Raw genomic sequence first — 19,747 nt, 5'->3', positions numbered from 1 at the left:
AGCTCGTCAATAATGAAGGGAGAGAGGAGGCTACAGTGTCACTATAGTTTGCTCATGATGAAGAAATAGGCCAACAAGACAGTGGGACAGAAACGTGAGTCCAGAAATAGAACTTCACGCATCCAAGAATTTAGACTCTGACTGTGCTGCTATTCATTTTAAATCAGTAGGGAAGAAAAGGGATTTTCTAAACATAGCTGGTGCTTAGAAAACTGGCCAGCCATTTGGAAAAAAGGACTGAAGTTGGGTCTTTTCTCTCCTTCTTTGTAACCTCAAAACACCTTTTAGATGGATCCAAAGACATAAATGTAAAAATGAAAACAATAAATGTTTAGATAAAAACAGGAGTGACTTCTCTTATAATCTCAGAAAGGAAAGGCATTTCTAAGAAGGACCCAAAGCCCAGAGGTCATAAAAAAAAAGATGAATCAATCTGATTCTATAAACATTTAAATCCTCAGAAAGAAAAAAATCCACAAAGTCAAAGACAAATGACAAAATGAGGAACATATTTACCAGACGGATAATGACTCAAGATGAATTCCTTTGATTTACAAAGATCTCATAAATATCAAAGAAAAAAACATGGAACAATCTGGTGAGGATCTCAATAGGGAATTCACAGAAAAATAAAGAACAAAAGGTTGATAAAGCGTTTACTTATTTAATTTATCAAATAAATTATTACATAATTTATATAATACGATGTGCTAGGCACTCTTCCAAGCATTTTCCTAATATCTACTTATTTGAGCCTAAAATAAAATGGAGAGGGAGGCACTGTTATGCTCTCTCTCTCTCTCTTTTTCTGTTTTTGAGGAAGATCAGCCCTGAGCTAACATCTGCTGCCAATCCTCCTCTTTTTGCTGAGGAAGACTGGCCCTGAGCTAACATCGGTGCCCATCTTCCTCTACTTTCTATGTGGGACGCCCACCACAGCATGGCTTGCCAAGTGGTGCCATGTCCACACCTGGGATCCGAACCAGCAAGCCATGGGCCACCGAAGCAGAACTTGTAAACTTAACCACTGTGCCACCAGGCCAGCCCCTATGCTCCCTATTTTTATAGATGAAGAAACTCATCTATAAACGCGTGGCCCTAAGAAGTCAGTGACCATCCAAGGTCATTGTTGGAAAATGGTAGAGACCAAATTTGGATCCCTGGCTGCAAACCAGTCTCTTAACAAGGACGCCATACTTCTTCCCCACCTCTGTCATGATTAAAATAAGTGCAAAGCCAAACAGCCTTTCGATCTCATCACTCACAATGAACTTGGGAAAAAGAAAAAAAAAGAAAAAAATAGTTTGGGGATGCCCAGTGCTGGTGAGGGTTTGGGACACCCGGCTATTCTTAGCAGACGCGACAATTGGTACATCCTTCGGAGGGCGACGTGGTTCTAGCCATCAAGGTTCCAAACACACTCATCAAAATGTGCTGAGATATGCCAGGGATGCTTGCTAGAGCATTTTTTGTAAAAGGGAGGGGGAAACAACCCAGTTAAACGATTTATGAGACCCTGTAGAAAGAAATACCAGGCAGTCGCCAGAATGAAACAGATCTCTGAGCACTGATTTCCAGGCTACATTTTTAAAACCTTTTATTGAAACCTGAGTGTATCCTAAGGGTTCAGCTGGATACATTTTCACAGACGAAACACACTTGTGTAACCAGCTCCCAGAGGAAGAACCAGAACATGCTCAACGCCCCACACCCCCTTACTCCATGCCCTGCCCATCCCCCACCCCACCCGAGTTGCAGAAGTAAGTTCTCCCCAAGCCGTACCTCTCAGTGAACAAACCGTCCTACAAAAAAAGATGTGATCCCTTTTTCTGAATATTTTTTAAAGGAATAATAATACATTAAAATCTGTTACTAAATGCATGCCGATATATTTGTTTCGGAACGTACAGTTATTATGTTTTTATACTGATCATTTTTGAAGTAAGGGTGTGGGTAGAGGGCAGGTGGAGATTCGGGGTGGGGAAGCCCTTCAGGATTTATTTTGGTTTCCTGTCCTTTGTGAATGTCTAACTCTGCACTCATACTGTTTTTATTTTTTTTTTGAGTCGTAAATATTCGGACATAAAAAGGAATGAAATACTGACACACGTTGCCATGCGGCTGAACCTCAAAAACATTAATCTAAGGGAAAGGGAGCCAGGCACAAAAGGCCACACAGTGTAGGATTCTGTTCATAGGAACTGTTCAGAAGTCTGTAGGGACAGGAAGGAGAGGAGGGGCTGCCAGGCGGGGGGATGGGAGGCACTGCTTACTGAGTAGGGGGTTTCCTTTTGGGGTGTGAAAATGTTCTGGAACCAGATAGAGGCAATGGTTTCACAACTTGCGAATGTACTAAGTGTCACTGGATTGTACGCTTGGTACGATGGTGAATTTTATGTTATGTAAATTTCAATTCATTTTTTTTTGAAAGTAGTAAAAAATCTGGCAGCTGGATCATGCACCTTTTTTTGAAGGAGATAAGGTGGGGGTTCTTCTTTATACCTTCCCTTGCATTCAAAAAGCCACCCAGGGGCCGGGCCATAGGGTAATGGTTAAGTTTGGTGCACTCTGCTTTCTCGGCCCAGGTTCATGGGTCAGGATTCCAGGCACAGATCTACACCACTTGTCAGCCATGCTGTTGTGGCGACCCACATATAAAATGGAGGAAGATTGGCACAGACGTTAGCTTAGGGCTAATCTTACTTTAGCAAAAAAAAAAGAAGAGGAAGATTGACACAGATGTTAGCTCAGAGCTAATCTTCCTCCGCAAAAAGAAAAAAAAAAAAAAGTCACCAAGCCACAGACATGTGTTAGATGTGGAAACCACATCACTTCTCCTGCCCAGTAAATTAGCTCTGCTGCAGATCTTGAGAGAAAGCTTCTCCTGTCACCTTGAGATGTGTATTTGAGTTTTTTAATCAACGTGTTTTTGGTTAGGAGAATTTTTAGCTTCCCAAGGGTCAATTTCTAAAATTCCAGCCTGGGCTCATCTATTCTTGCAGAACTGGAAAAACAAGAGGGTTTGCAGGGTGTACAAGTCTGGTCACACTCGAGTAAAGCAGAGCCATCGGGTTCCAGCCTTGGTGGGAAAGTTCTGGAACAACTGTGAATGTGTAGCTAATGTCAACGATTATAGTCCACTTTCATGCTCGAGGCGAGTTCCAGTGTTTCTCCGGTGACTTTCACACTTAGAGAAGAAATGTGAGCAATGACAGAATGTTCAAGATCAAAACTATGAAGCGAAAATTTCCTATTACTGCTTTTTCAAGATTCCGTGTGAGCTTAACTGAAGCAGTTTCTGTGATTGCAAGGTGGGCTGTTTTAAAAGCTGTCACCATGTGAGAATAGGGAGGAAAAAATCTGAAATAAACAACCAGAAACAGAGAGGCCAATAACGAAAGGGGATTGGTTCTGATAAATTTTAAAATATACAATGAGCCTACAATAATTAAAACAGTTCAGTACAGGCTGAAGAACAGGAGAACCACGTAAATACGGTTTAGGATACAGCTGCTTGGGAAAGACGAATTATCTAGGAAAGGGTGTTAGGACAACAAGCTGACTATTTGGGGAAACAGAAGCCATCCTTCCATCCGAATTAATTCCAGACAATCAAAAATTTATGGAATAAAATTGGAAGAGTTGCAGAGGGAAAGATGACTGGATGATTGAGCATCTTTTCAAAGCCAAGTGGACTTTCCGAGTACAAAGATCTGGTCACCCTCACATAAATTTCAGCCAAGGCTGGGACTCAAGGAGGGGGTCCAGTCTCAGGTAACCTGAAACCATCAAAGGAACCAATTTCTTAGCCCCTGAGGTCACAGGAAACTTAGATTTTTCTTATATGAGAAAAAAATAACATAAGGTCAAAAGATAGTGACAAACTGGGGGAAAAGAGACAAAGGGTTCAGCCCTTCCTCTACAAAAAGCTCGTGGAAGTGATGAAGAAAAAGAGGAAAAACTCCTGAGAGAAATGGTCAGGGGACACAAATGGAGAGTTGACAGAAAAACAAGTATCAACAGCCAGTCAACACAGAAAAAGATGCTCAGCCCCACACTTAATTCAAGCAATGTCCAGCGAAACCAGTCACCAGCTGAGGATGGCCGTAGAGATCAATGGCATAGAGCTGAGATTTCTAGAAAACAAGCACGAGGTACCATGTTCCAGCTCCATCCAGTACAAAAGTTCTGAAAATGTGTAACACCCAGTGCCGGCGAGGGTGTGAGGAAACGATGCCCCTCACTATGGTTGGGGGTGTGAACCGGTCGAAGGGCAATCTGGCAACAGCTATGAAATTTTCAAAACCACTTTGTTTGGGGTCCCCGTTTTCTCTAACAATATACTCTCAAATATACACCATGGTATCCGTTTGAGAAATTTTAAAGGTGAGTGTTTTTATGAGTACAAAATGAAAGAAATCCAAGGGTCTATTGATACAGAACTGGTTAATGAATGGTGGCACAACTGTGGGAGGATGGGACCCTCTACAGACATGAAAAAGAAAGATTTAGATGTCCATGGCTGATGTAGAGCAACTTGGAAAATATGTATTATTTTTATTTTTATTTTTTGGTGAGGAAGATTGGCCCTGAGCTAACATCTGTTGCCAATCTTGCTCTTTTTGCTTGAGGGAGATTGTCACTAAGCTAGCATCTGTGCCCATCTTCTTTTATTTCATGTGGGATGCCACCACAGCATGGCTTGACAAGCAGTGCTAGGTCCACACCCGGGATCCAAACCTGCAAACTCCAGGGCCGCTGAAGCAGAGCACGTGAACTTAACCTCTAGGCCACCCGGCCGGCCCCAACTTGGAAAATATTTTAAGTGAAAAATACCAAGGGGCAATAGGGCACATGGGATCACCTTCATATAAATGAAAAGCATTATGTAGTTACAAACGGTAGTTACAAATGGTAGTATATGCATCGTTGTTTTTGTTTTTTTCTGGAAGAAAAACTAACAAACAACAATGAAAACATTGCTTGGGAGGTGGGGAAATGAAATGAGAGGGAGGAACTTTATGACCGTCCCTCTCTGTGCCTCTCACATCTGCTAACATTATTTTTTTAGAATGCCGACGTGGCAGGATAGCAGGGCATTTTTCAATTTTCTCTACACTTCCTTGCGTTAAAAAAACAACACTGTACTTAAAGAAAAATTAAATTACCCCCAAACCACATTCACGGATATTGCCAAGTTCGCCAGATTTTTCTGCAGTTCTTGGAAGCGTTTCCTGCCCATTCTGAGCAAATATTTGCACTTCTTATAAAGCGTCTTTGTTTTGGAAGGTGTCTCCCTGCGGATGCCCGATCGTTTTAAAAAATTTTTGGTATGGCGTGTCCGTGCCTGAAAAAGCCTACCAGCTATTGCTGCAGAGCACATGCCTTGTCACGCTCAACTCAGTGACAAGTAAACCCGGGCCAGGCTCTCGTGGGAAAGGGCCAATTCCTTCAGGAGAGCTCTATAAGAGCCAGTGAAAGCGTAACAACCGGGGTGGGCTCATGTGGCAGCTGGGACGCGGCTGAGCGCCTCCCCGTGACTCTGACATTAGGTTAGAGATGTGACCAGCTGTCAATAGCCTTAGGGACCTAAGAAACTAAACCTCCCAACGACCTCGGAGCTCCCGGGCATGAACGCATAAGTGCAAGACGAACTGTTGCAAAATTGTTACCATCCGAGAGGAGCCGAGAAACTTTGAAAAAGAAATGTAATCCGTGGTGGGGCCAAAAGGAAGTCATGTCAGATGGTAAAATGCATTATAAATGTATAATATTCTTAACAGTTGGGTGCCCCCCAATATGAGATTTTTGGTTTTGATGAACGCAATGTTGCGAATCCGCAAGCAAGATACAGAGCGAGCAGTCAAACCCTTCTTTGGAGATCGAGGGAGTGGAATCAAGCTGGATTCCTACGTTCCTTTCACGGAAATCAATTCCAGATGGATCAAAAATTCCAATGCAAACCATGAGGACAGCAAGTGCTAAAAAAAAAATAATAATAATGGTGAATTGATATATGCTCTTAGAAGTGGAGGAAATATTTTTCTAAGGAGAAAAAACTCAGAAGCCGTGAGGGGCGAGCTTGATACGTTTGAATTTTAAAGCTTGTATGCGACCAAAGAATCACAAAGAAAGTTTAAAAAAACGCGTAAACTGTGAATGCATACATTTGAAATCATTTCATGGCTGTGTTCCTTTTTTTTTTCTCTGTTTCCCCCACCTTTTATTTATTGTATTTGTCTTAAAGGTTTTAATGGTTGTTAAACGTGCTGGCCTTTCTTTTCAACAATGTTCTGGCTCGTGTGACCTGGTGACAGTTTTGAGACAGCTGCCCATTCTAATCTCGGTTACACAGACCCCGAGGGATTTGAAGCGGTGCAGTGGGGGGATTTTTTTTTTTTTAATTTCTGAACAGAATTGTGAAACTCTTGTCATCTCTCACCACAAACGCGAAAGTCACAAGGGAAATACTCTGAGTTTGCCAGCACGAAGCCGCCTAGAATAGTAAACTCTTGTGTTCGAACTTGTCGCACCGTCATTTGTTGTTATTAAGCTCTTTTGTCACCGAGGCTGAGTAAATCCTTGGCAGATGCTCCTGTCATTTCTTGGAGCCCCAGGAATGCGAGCAGTGGCAGCTGCTGGGTTGGCAGGTCTTACACGCGAGGACGTGCCGGGGCCAGGCTGTTCAGACACGGCTGTAAGCATCTTATTCCGGACCAGATTTACGAGAGCAATCAAACCTGCAGAAAAAGAAAAAAAGAAAAAAGAATTCCTGTGGCCGCGGCCGATCCTGTGGTCTTGGCTTCAAACACGTTTTACGTTTAGGTTGTGGTGGTATGGTTCTTATTTACTAAGGATCCATATAAAGAAGAAAATAAGAGAGGACCCAGAATCCCACAGCCAAAATAGCCCTGTGGACAGTTTAAAATAAGGTACGCACGGGGGTAGCCAGTCAAACGGCGAAGAATTGAAAATAGAAAGGGCCATCTCCACCCACCCCCACGTCTCCTCTGCCTCCCCCCGGAGCCCACGACCATAACGGGCGGGGTCTCATTCTCCTTCCAGAAGAGAGAAAACACTTATGTACGTACCAGCACATCTCTTTCTATGTATATATGTGCATGTATTTGCGTGTTGGTATACGTGTCTATATGTTTGTGTACATATGTGTGTAAATGGATTTATGGGTTTGTCTATAAATGTGCATATCTGCATGTGTGCATTTAAATGTGTATCCGTGGGTGGATATGTACACATGCAATGTGTGTATATACATATGTGTGTATAAATGTAGGTGCTTATGTCTGTGTGTATCCATACGTACGTGTATATGATTGTGTATATAGGTGTGTATGTGTGTACATGAATGTGTGATAAGAGCAGAAGCAGCCACATCTCTCGAGACCTGGCTTTGGAGGTCGCGCTACGTCATTTGTGCCTCCTGCTATTGGTCAAAGCAGTCACAGGGCTGCCCAGAGCAGGAGGCGGGAAACACACTCGCCTCTTCATGGCGAGGTCACGTGGCACAGGGGCGGGGACCCCGGGAGCACGATTCTTCGAGGGCCGTTATTTTCACAGTCCACCCCAACTGATTATTGTAAGGCATCGTCAGTGCTGTACTAGCTAGGTGACAGATTCAAGTGTTTATTATAAAGGAAACAAATGGATAAAGCGCATACGTAACACAGAAACGAGAAAGCGCCAGAGATGAAACAGGTCACAGAAGGCGCGTCAGAAATACCTGCATTCTCTGCATCGAGGTCCAAAATTAAGAACAAAATTCTCTGTTTGGCTTTTACACTTCATATACCTGGATCAAAGAGGATTTATCACGGATGTTATGGTCGATTTTGGAGTATTTCCTCCAGATCTTGGAGTAACGAACTTAACATTCTGCTTTTAATTTCTAATAGTTTTTCTTGAATAAGTCATGGCTTAAATGAAGTGAAATAACCAAATATGAAATACAGTTCTTAGTGGTTATTTTATATAATGTTATGAATGCTAGTGCATGATAATTCTGTAAGATTAGAATCGTAACAAATGACAATAAAATCCAATCTCTATTATTTGTTCTTTTATTATTTTAAAAATTAACTTCAGCTTTGGTTGGCTCAAAAAGGGTATATTGTCCTTCTTAAATGTGTATCTGCACCTATTTCACTCTTTAAATATGTGTAAGCCTTTTTTTTTTTTTTTTTTTTTGAGCAAGATTAGCCCTGAGCTAACATCTGCCACCAATCCTCCTCTTTTTTGCTGAGGAAGGCTGGCCCTGAGCTAACATCCGTGCCCATCTTCCTCTACTTTCTATGTGGGACGCCTACCACAACATGGCTTGCCAAGCGCTGCCATGTCTGCACCGGGATCTGAACTGGCAAACCCTGGGCCACTGAAGTGGAACGTACGCACTTAACCGCTGTGCCACCGGGCCGGCCCCTGGATAAGCCTTATATAGTTGTTTTGGTCACAAAATCAGCAGCTTTCACAATAATCGTTTATAATCGTTTATTAGTTCAGCATTTTATTCTTGAGGTATAAATTATTCTTTGATATTTCAAGTGCAAAAAAATTCAACATATGAAGAACAGAAGGAGATTTTTGTTCCTAATTCCTCCAACAACGCAGTTATAAATGGGACAGTGTGTGTTCAGATAACGATGGCAGATGGAAGGGATCTGCCTGGTCCCTACCACTGAGGTGGATGGTCACCTAGGCAACCACAACATCTCTGATGCTGCCGGGTTCTGAGAGGCAGAGATGGCTACGTGGCTCTCCAAATACTGAACCCAAAGGCCGAGGCCAAACCTTCACCTTCCTAAAACAGACCAGCATTCTGGTCTTGTTGTAAATCTCTGCCAGAGGGGTTCTGTCCCTGTTGCTGTATGGAAATCTCATTTTTTAATTTTCAAATTCTGGAAAGCATTGTAAAAGAGAAAGAACTGACTTTCATCGTCTCTTCCTCTTTCTTGATGATTGGAGTCCAGATGTGATGACTGGAGCTCATGCAGCCACCTTGGACCATGAGGGGGAAGCCACCTGATAGAGAATGGCAGAGCCACAAGTTAGAAGGAGCCTGGGTCCCTCATGATTATGGAGCCACATAGCAGCCCTGAACTGCCAGACTTCAGCTCTCTCTCTCCATACAATAAGTATTCATATCTTTCATTTGAGCAGTGTACTAAACGCATTTTCTTGCTATGTTCAAGGACTTTTATAATTTCCAAAAGAAACATCAAAAGGCATCATTTGGGCCACTTCTTGATACTTTTCTATATTAAAAATGAAATTAGCATTTTAAAAACGTTTTGATTACTTACTTGGAAGTCAGTTTTCCTTCAGACTAGACAAATGACACAAAACAACAAAATTAATCGAACGCTGGGGTTCACATGAGACCAACTGTCATCTGTACCCCTGGCTTCCCACTGATGCTCATCAGGACTCCTCATCGTGTTCATGGATTGTTATGTCTAAGGGTCAAAATTGTGAATGTCGCATAAACTCACCGGCCCACACTTTCAGTCCTTTAAAAAACCGATTGCTGGATAACGAGTGTCTATTATTTTGAAAACAATTCGAATGTCTGAGCCCTAAGGCAGCCCAGTAGGGATCCGTAGGTTGGCGGGTGTGAGGAGCCGGTCCTGTCAAATGCTCATGGCTAAGCGGGCAGACACACACCGATGGGGTCGATCCTTGTGAAAAACTCCCCCAAGAACTCTCAGCAGCCCAGTTTTCCTTCCAGAGGATGGTGGAAGGAATTAGGTCTACGAACCATCAGGGAGACTTGTCTAGGTCAAGGGGTTGGCAGACTGTTTATGGAATGGGCCAGAGAGTAACTATTTTGGGCTTTGGGGACCGTGCACTCTCCATTGCAATTACTCATTTCTGCCATTGTGGTGTGAAGGCGGCGTAAATAACAATTTGCAAATGAATGAGTGTCTCAATAAAACTTTATTTATAAAGACAAGCAGTGGGCCGTCGTCCACCGACTGCTGGCCTCGGCAGGTGCTTTCATCGAGTTCAGCAAGAGCTTGGAAAAGCAGAAAAAAGGTTTCCACAAGGATCTGGTGCATGCTGGAGAGGCCAGGCTGGCTGAGCTTGTCCCTCAACCAGCGGCCATCCTGCTGCCCTCGGTGACCACTGCGGGGTGGACAGTGTCGCACAGAGAAGCCTGCAAGCTGCTCAGCCAGACCTCCAGGCTACATACCCGCAACGAGCAGGCTCAAGGCCTTTCTTGGTTGTGCTTTTGGAGAAGGTTCCAGGTCACCAAACTCACAACGCCCTCCCTCGGGGACCAGGTGTCAAGAAGGCCACCAACCAAGACGAGCGCTTCCCGGGTGCATTCGTTTCCAGGGGCCGCCGTGAGAAAGCACCCTCAATCGAGTGGTTCAGAACAACAGAAGTGTGTTCTCTCGCAGCTCTGGAGGCCGGAAGTCTGGATCCACGGCTCTTGGGGAGGATACCCCGGCCTCTTCCGGCTCCGGGTGTCTGCCGGCCATCCTTGGCTCGTGGACGCATCGCGCCAGCCACACGGTCGTCTTCTCCCCGTGTATCTTCACGTCGCCTTTCTTCTGAGCGTGTCTGTGTCCAGATTTTATAAGGACACCAGCCATACAGGATTAGGGCTCCTCTCAACCTACACGACCTCATCTCACGACCTGCACGACCTCATCTCAACGTACCTTAAATCTGCAAAGACCCGGTTTCCAAATGAAGTCACGTTCTGAGGGCCTGGGGGCCAGGACTTGAACATATCTTTTTCGCTGGACACCATTCAAGTTGTGACACCAGGGAAGTAGCGAAGGCGTCTCCTCTGTCTCCTTGTTCGAGGGAGGACGGCTTGGGGAGGCCACGACGACCTTCTGGGTCGTGGCTTGCACCCGCTGACCGCCCCCTCGCCCTTCACCTGGCAGGGGGAGCCTGACCTTGAAGTCCAAGAGGGCAGCCCACCGTGAGAGGAGGACTTGTTTCCTAAATTCCAGACTGCGGGTTCAAGCGGCTTCTTGTCAGCCCCACTTGGGTCCCGAATGGACATGTCACACCCAACGGTCCAGAGGGAACACCTTACATTTCTCCCCAAACCCGCCCTCTCTCATCTTCCCCATGTCAGTCCACGGTAACCCCATCCTTCCAGGTGCTCAGGCCCAGATATGGGAGTCACCTTTGACCCCTGCGTACTCCTATGTATCACACAGGACCTGTTAAGAAATATCATCAGCTCGACCTTCCGGAGGGACCCAGAATCCACCCACTTTTTACCCTAGTTTGGTCTCCATCACTTCCTACCTCCCAGCTTGCTCACTGGCCCCCCTGTTTCCACCCCAGGGAGTGAGACTGCCGGAAAAGTATAAGACACCCAGCGAAACTTGAATTGCAGATAAACAATTTTGTTTGGTATAAGTATGTCCCAAATATTGTGTGAGACATGCTTATCACTAAAGTATTACTCCTCGTTTATCTGAAATTTAAATTTCCCTGGGCATCCTGTATTTTTATTTGTTATATCTAGCAACCTCTGGCTCCTCTGTAAAAGATTCCCCACATGCAGCCGGAGGGCTCCTGTTAACACCTACGTCAGATCACGTCCCTCTCTGTTCAGAACCCCTCAGAGTAAAAGCTCAGGTTCTCATCATGGTCTCCTCATTGTGCCTTCTATTTACCTCTTTGACTCCATCTCCCTTCACTCTCTGTCTTCCTTACTCTGCCCTGGCTACTCTGGCCTTTTTTTTTTTTTCATTGCAGTAGGCACAGTGCTGCCTCAGGCCCTTTGCACTGGCTGTTCCCTCTGCCTAAACTGATGTTGCCTCAGATATTTCCATGACTTACTCTCTCATTTCCTTTAAGTCTTTGCTCAAATGTTACCTTTTCAATAAGACATAATCTGACCAAAAAAATACCCCCATCTCCGACCTCTTACATCCTCACCACTTTTCACTTTCTTACTTACTGTATCATTTACATATTTATGGTTTTTGCTTGTTATTTGCCTGCTCCTACTAGAATGTAAGCTCCACGAGGGCAGGAATTTTCTTTTAGTTTCTGTTCACTGCTGCATCCTAAGTGGCCTAGAACAACGGCTTGTAGTTCAATGAATTTTTTGCATGTGTAACTAATAAATCAGCCAAGAACGCTTGAGTTTGGACTCAAGTTCTCTGCTTACTAGCTGTACGAACATTGCCAGCTTTTCTTAACCTCTCTGAGCCTCAGCATCCTCTGCCGTAAAACAGGGATAATAGAATGACCCTCCTAGGGTTGTCATGGAGATTAAATGTGTTCTCGCAGGGGGCCAGCCCCACAGTGTAGTGGTTAAGTTCGCGCACTCCACTTCAGCGGCCCAGGTTCACGGGTTCAGATCCCAGGGGTGGACCTACACCTACACCACTCGTCAGGTATGCTGAGGCGGTGATCCACATATAAAGAAGAGGAAGATTGGCACAGATGTTAGCTCAGGGTGAATCTTCCTCAGCAAAAAAAAAAAAAAAAAAAAGGTAAATGAGTTAATGCAGGTTAAGTGGCTTGCATGCGGTAAGCATTATGTAACTTTTTATTATTATGGCCAGTAGTAGTATTGGGAATGTCAATAAATTTATTAGTTGGACATCATTTGGTTGCAAATAATAGAGCTACAGTCCAAATTGGCTTAAGAGAAATAAAATTTTTCATAAAGAATTTTATTGGCTAACATAACTCAGGGATGGTTGACTTCAGGCATGGCTGAATCCAGGTGCGAGATAATGTCCTCAGAATCTGTCTCCCTCTGACTCTAGAGTTTCTTCTGTGTTGGCTCTTTTCACAGGTAGGCTCCCAGCCGCTCAAGGCTCCTGTCTTCCCAGATTCATCCAGTATGAAGAGGAAAGACAGCCTCCGTGTCTCAGTCACTCCAGGAAAAGTCCCAGCTTGAGCGTTGCTTGACTGTGCGTGGGTCGTGTGCTGACCCAGGGACGGAAATGGAGTCAGTGCCGTGGGAATCACATGGAAGAGACAGCGAGAGGCGTGGTTTCCTGAGGAACATGAAGGCTGGAGCTGCTGGAAGAAGGATGCTGGCTAGACCAACATCACAGTTCACCACACCACCACCATTTTCCTATTTTTGTAGTTGCATCTTTTTTTTTTTCCTGAGGAAGATTGGCCCTGAGCTAACATCTGCCACCAATCCTCCTCTTTTTGCTGAGGAAGACTGGCCCTGAGCTCACACCCGTGCCCATCTTCCTCCACTTCATATGTGGGACGCCTGCCACAGCATGGCTTGCCAAGCGGTGCCATGTCCGCACCCGGGATCTGAACCGGCGAACCCCAGGCTGCCAAGAAGCAGAACATGCGCACTTAACTGCTGCGCCACTGGGCCGGCCCCTGTAGTTGCATCTTATTATTACTATTTCAGGACTATGAAGACCAGCAGAGGCTGGTGGTCCTGCAGGACTGTTTCCTTGTGCCGCTATGCACAGCTCTGCACAACACCCCCAGCCTCCCTTCCATTAGGTGTGACCACGTGACTGAGTTCTAAGCAACAGGACATGACTGGAAAGGACGTGCACACTACCCGGGCTGGCCGGTTAAAGCCTCCCACCATCACCCTCTATTCACTTCTCTCTTTCAAGCCGACTGGAACAGAGACGACCCCTGGGGCCACCTTGGAAGCCAAGCGTTGGAGATGGAGGAGCCAGGCGGTGGCAGGAACCCGGGTTTCTGAGTCACACCTTGAGGAAAACCACCGGCTGATCAAGAAAAACCACGACTTTCCACGAGCAACAATCAACTTCTGTCATTGTTTGAGCCGTTTCACATTTTCGAGCTTGTTTGTTACAGCAGCTAACGTTACCCCGACTGACTGATACAAGTGGAGAAATGAGGCCTCTGGGTCCCCCAGGTGAAGTCGACCTGATGGAGAGACACACACTCCTTCCCCAGCTCTGGGCTGCGCAGCCACATGCAGGTTCTGGTATAAAATTCATGGAGTGTCTTTCCAGGGTGAACTGATAGGAATCACCTTCCCTATGTGTTGATCACATCAAACTAAGAGGCTGTCTTTACTGGGCTATTTTACTTTTTTTTTTTTTTTTTGCTGAGGAAGATTGGCCCTGAGCTAACATCGGTGCCAATCTTCTTCTATTTTGTATGCAGGACTGCCACCACACTATGGCTTGATGAGTGGTGCTAGGTTCACAGCCAGGATCTGAACCCATGAACCCTGGGCCACCAAAATGGAGTGCACAAACTTAACTGCTACACCACTGGGCATGGCTATTTTACTTTTAAACTACAGAAGCTCAGGCTTCTGTAAAAAAGGCAGAGTTGGTTCTTGGGAATACAATGTGGGCAGAGCAGTGTGGTTTTATCGCTTGTTTCTTTGTTTGGCACCCAAAGGACACCTGGGAATTCCAATGCTTCTCCGAGTCTGCCCTCCCTGCGTGTCTCCGCCTGTTGGTTTTATATTTTGAATCTGAGACCAAGTTTTTCTTCAGGAAGAGATCCTGGCACATTTTAAACTCATAGTCCCCAAATTCTTATTTTCCCCAAAAAAGAATGGAGGCCGCCTCTCTCTCTGGTTTTAAGGTCTGAGATCTCACACTGTCCCCTCCTGCAGTCCCGTCCTGGCACCTCCAGCAACGGTCCGTGACATGTTGAGTACCATCCCATGGCTCTCTGGGCCCAGTTTCCCTCCTGGAAGAAAATCATCAGAGAATGTGTTTGACTGCAAGTTAACAGGAATCAATGATGTCAACAAACAGGTACTTATTTTTCTCACACAAAAAAAATCTGGAAGAAGGAGGTTTCAGGCGTTAATTCACTGACAGCTGACATCTCGGGTTCTTTCTGTCTCTCTGCCTCACCACCCTTAGCATGTTGACTTTCGTGCCTGTTGCCTCATGACCACAGGATGGCTGCCACAACTCTGACCATCACATCCACATTCAAGGCAGGAAGAAGGGAAGAACCACCAAGGCTTCCCAGAAGCCTCCCAGCTGACTTCTGCTTTCATCTCATTGGCCACCATGCTGTCACATGACTGTCACTGGTAGCAAAGGATGCTGGGAAACTGAGTCCCTGGTTTTCAGCCTTGGAAGCAGAGGCGGGTGGTAAAGAAGGGGGCCGGGCATGGCGGTTGAGTTACCATAGTAACCGCTGGAGTTCAGGGTCATGAAGGAGATGAAGAACGGGAGAGTCCGACATAAGGAGGAAGCAGAGCATCCTGTAGGGGGTGAGGAGGACTCCTCGTCGTAGGGTGTGGAATTTACAGCCTGGGGGACAACCTCTGGGAATCTGTGACTCCATGATCTTCTGTGACCGGGAGGGAAACAGCAACAATAACGACAACAGTAATAATTAGCATCCAACACATGTGCCAGGCCCCTGCTCTGCAAACACGGACTCCTTTATTGCTCCAACCAGCCCTGTGATCACTCCTACATTAGAGCCTCTCTCGTCCCCACACTGTGTTCTCCACTCGGCAGCCAGAGGGACTTGGTTAAAACCTAAGTCAGGTTCTCTCTCCTCAGCTCCGAGTCCTCGCACGGCTCCTGCCTCACTCTGAATAAAAGCCAGGGTCCTTCCTGTGGTCCCAAAGGCCCCAGACAATCTGCCCCCTCCCACAGCTGCCACTTCTCTGATGTCATTTCCCCGCCTGCTCATTCCTCCAGCCTCATTGGCCTCCTTGCTGTTTTCTTGAAAACTCCAGGCATGCTCCTGCCCCAGGGCCTTTGCACTTGCTAAATCTTCTGCCCGGAAGGCTCTCCCTGCTGATATCCACAGGACGTGCTCCCTCTCCTCTGTCAGGTCTCTGCTGAAATGTCCCCTTCTCCACAAGGGCTCCCTGACCCGGTCAGCCAGCCCTCTCAGTTCCCATTTCTAGATCTGTTCGCTACACAGCACTTACCACCGTCCGAAATCCCACAGTGTGTCCTCATTTCTCTTGTTCTTCTCTCTCTCTGGAATGGAAGCTCCCGAGGGCCAGAGTGCCGGCCTGTCTTGTTCACGCGGCATCTCCAGCACTCAGAACGCTGGCCGTGACATTGTAGGCGTTCCATGAATGTTTGTCAGATAAACGAACGGTTTATCTCCATTTTGAGGGCAGGAGAGCTGATGTTTCTCGAGCATTTACTGGGTGCCGGCCACCATCCTATGCATGTCCAGTGCGTCCATGCATCCGTGCATCCACGGGGGTGACAACGCCGTGAGGAGTCAGTGAGCCCCAATTCATGGACTGAGAAAATTGAGGCTCGGGGGGGATGAAGAAACTTACCCCAGCAAGTTTCTGCGACTGTAACAGATCACCACAAACTCAGTGGCTTCAAACGACACGCATTTATCGTCTTAAGTTCTGGAGCCTGGAAGTCTAGAATGATTCTTTCTGGAGGCTCCAGCGAAGAATCGTTTTCTTGCTCTTTCCAGTTTCCAGAGGCCGCTGGACTCCTGGCTCGGGGCCCTTTCTCGCGTCCGTCAGTCTCTGCTCCCTCCTGGCACCTCCGTCTCTGCGTCAGCCCTCCTGCCTCCCTCTTTTCTTTATGACGACACTTTGGATCACACTGGGCCGCCTGGATCATCCAGGATCAGCTCCCTGTCTCACTCTCCTTAACTTGATCACATCTGTGAAGCGACATTCCGAGGATTTATACGGAGCTCAGCCCATCAGAGTCCCTAAAGTCGCATCCAGCCAAGAAACCACAGCGCTGAGATTCCAGCTCAGGGCCGGCTCACCGCAGAACCCTGGGTCTTTCCGTGACTCGCCGGGACTGCGGGAGGGGACCGGCCACAGGCCCTGCTTTCTCTGGCGCTGAGAGAGAAACCTCCCCGGCCACCTTGGAGGCCCTCACATTCCCTCCAGCCCCACAGCTCCCCGCCCCCTGCCCTGGGCTCCCCGTTCCTGGCATGGAATTCATTTCCTTTGGACTCTGGTCTGTGACATCCTTCCAGGCCCTTCCCTCCCACGCGGCCTGGGGACATGCTCGGTCCCCCGAGCTTAGCTCACTCGGATCCAGGCGGTTGGCTGGAAGGACAGACGGGCCAGCCGGCGCCAGTTTCCAGGGCTCAGGGAGCACAGAGGATCAGCAGATGGACGGTGAGCTGAGGAGGGGCCACTTTTCTCCTCCTGCTCCTGCCAAAGCCGTTCCTCACCGCGATGCAGAAAATAGGCAAACAGCCAGCCTCCCGGATTTCACAGCAAACCCAGCACCACAAACCGCAAACGCGTAGCCCTCCTGTTTTTCTAGTAAGGTCTCCTCTCCAAGGCGGTGGCTGGTGGCTCTCCTCTCTTCTCAAACCTTCCACTCCCGTCACTCAGCCTCAATCCCCCAACTGCTAGTGTGATATCTTCCATCATTAAGAAGAGAGGCCAGAAGGACGGCGAGCACAGACAAGCATTGTCGGGTAGAGTTTAAGAGTGGATTCTGCAGCCCCACTGCCCAAGTGCACTGCTGTGTGACCTTGGGGAGGTCGCATCCCCTCTCTGCGCCTCAGTTTCCTCATCTGTAAGATGGGGATGATAATAATAAGAGTACCCACCTTAGAGGATTGTCATGCAAATGAAACGAGTTATATTTGCAAAGTGCTTAGAAGAGGGTTCTGGCATGTAAGCACTATGTCAATTTTTGTTATAAAAGAAAATGAATGAAATCAAATAAATCTGTTTGCTTTTTCAGCATGCCACCATGAAATGTGCATCGGCCAGAGTAGACTCTCTCTCCTCCCTTGGAGGAGGGGTCCATGCTCCCACCAAAAGCCAGTCCCTCCTCCACCCTGGGGCCCATCTCCATCACCCTGTCTGCTTCACCATCTCTCACGCATCATTTCTTGGTTTTCAGAAGCCCTCTCTGACCCCGCCTCCAGCGACCACTTCCCTCTCCCCTCCCCTCTTCACAGCAGAGCACCTCCAGAGAACGGCCATCCTCAGATTTCCACGGACACGCTGAGGTCTGGTTTCTGTCCCCACCTCTCCGACGGGTGGCCCTTGTCCAGGTACCGGGGCCTCCGTCTCGTAAACCCAACAGAACGGCTGCCTCTCTGCCCCCACTGCCTGCTCCCCCTCCCCGAAAGCCTCTCCTCTCTGTGCTGTTTAATTTCTTATTTTGAAATCACTTCAAACTCACAGGTGAGTTGCAAGACTAGGACCAGGAACTCCTGCAAACCCGCGACACTCTGCCACATCTGCTTCATCGTTCCTCCCTCTCTCTTTCTCTCTCCCTCTTTCTCCCTCTGTTATGGGCTGTCTCTCCCCCAAAAAGATGTACTGAAGTCCTAACCCCCAGGGCCTCAGAATGTGACCTTATTTGCAAGGACGGTCATCGCAGATGTAATTAATTAAGATGAGGTCAGCCTGGAGCAGGGTGGGCCCTAACTCAACATGACCCGTGTCCTTATAAGATGACGCCGGGTGACGACAGAGACTGGAGCCGTGCAGCTGGGGCCGAGGAAGACCAGGATTGTCACCAAAGCACCAGAAGCTAAGAGGAGGCCAGGAGGATTGCCCTGGGGGCTCGGCGGGAGCATGATTTGCTTCTGCCCCTTGATTCCAGACCTCCCACCTCCACAACTGCGAGAGAGTAAATTTCTGTTGTTTTAAGCCAGCGGGTTGTGGGATTTTAATAAGGTGGCCCTAGGAAATAATACGCCCCACCCCTACTCTCTCTCTCTCATTCTCTCTGTCTATATATATATCTATATGTATTTTTTTAAGAACCATTTGAGAGTAAGTTGCATGCATCATTCTCTTCTACCTCTAAATATTTCAGTTTTTACTTAAAAATAAGAAGGACAGGGGCCAGCCCCGTGGCGGAGTGGTTAAGTTCGTGCACTCCGCTTCAGCGGCCCAGGGTTTCACTGGTTCGCATATAGGTGCGGACATGGCACCGCTCATTAGGCCACCTCGAGGTGGCGTCCCACATGCCACAACTAGAAGGACCCACAACTAAAATGTACAACTATGTTCTGGGGGTATTTGGGGAGAAAAAGCAGGAAAAAAAAAAGAAGATTGGCAACAGTTGTTAGCTCAGGTGCCAATCTTTAAAAACAAAATAAGAAGGACATTCTCTTACACAACCACAGTACTGACCCCAAGTCAGGAAATTCAACATTAACACCACAGGGTTATCTGATCTTCAGAGTCCGCGCGCGCTCATTTGTCAATAGTCCCGGTCACGTGCTTTTCAGCCGCTGCATTTTTCCCGCCCAGGATTTAACGTGAGATCCTGACTCGCAGGCAGTCGTGTATCTCTCTCCCCTCCTCCACCAGAGCCCTTCCCCATCTTCCCTTGACTTTTGTGACCCTGACACTTTGAAGAGCACAGGGCATTTTCTAGAAGGACCCTGGAGATGCGAGTGGGTTGATGTCTTCTCGCGATGAGATTCGGGGGCGGTGCTAGGGGCGGGATCTGCCCAGAAGCGATGCTGGGTCCTCCTGTGCGTCACTGCGCAGGCGCGCGCTCTCCACGCGCCCCTGCCCTGGGGGGCTTCGCTCCCAACGCTTGGTTAAAGAGGGATCTGCCAGGCTTGACCCTTTGCAACACCTTTCTTTGCTTTTTTTTTTTTTTTTTTTTTTTAAGTGTCATAGGCTTTGCTTTATTATGTCAGCAATACGTCTTGAGCATTTCCACTATCATTTCGTAGAATCTTTCCGCATTAAAGAAAAGAGAACGCCCTCCTGATTTTCTCTTGCCGGTGCACGTCTTCCATTATATGGACGCACCACGATTTGCTCAACAGTCCTCTGTTTATGGATATTTGGTCTAATGCCAATCTTTTGCTATTACTCTCT

The 19,747-nt window shown here is 47.0% G+C and overlaps 2 long non-coding RNA genes across 2 annotated transcripts; both read right to left on the bottom strand.

Moving 5' to 3' along the window:
* Positions 1-1,571: 1,571 nt before the first annotated feature.
* LOC139085502 (uncharacterized) lies at positions 1,572-18,194 on the bottom strand. Its single transcript, XR_011543838.1, has 3 exons — positions 18,084-18,194; positions 6,534-6,740; positions 1,572-5,981 (listed from the first exon to the last, which is right to left on the bottom strand). It is a non-coding gene; the product is annotated as an uncharacterized lncRNA (long non-coding RNA).
* LOC139085501 (uncharacterized) lies at positions 14,245-16,939 on the bottom strand. The gene is made up of 2 exons (XR_011543837.1): positions 15,875-16,939; positions 14,245-15,279 (listed from the first exon to the last, which is right to left on the bottom strand). It is a non-coding gene; the product is annotated as an uncharacterized lncRNA (long non-coding RNA).
* Positions 18,195-19,747: the final 1,553 nt, after the last annotated feature.

The sequence above is a fragment of the Equus przewalskii genome, chromosome 9, assembly GCF_037783145.1.
Source record: "Equus przewalskii isolate Varuska chromosome 9, EquPr2, whole genome shotgun sequence".
In the NCBI taxonomy this organism is placed as follows: Eukaryota; Metazoa; Chordata; class Mammalia; order Perissodactyla; family Equidae; genus Equus; species Equus przewalskii.
Note: the sequence above shows the minus strand (reverse complement) of the source record. Positions and strands in the feature narration are given on the sequence as shown.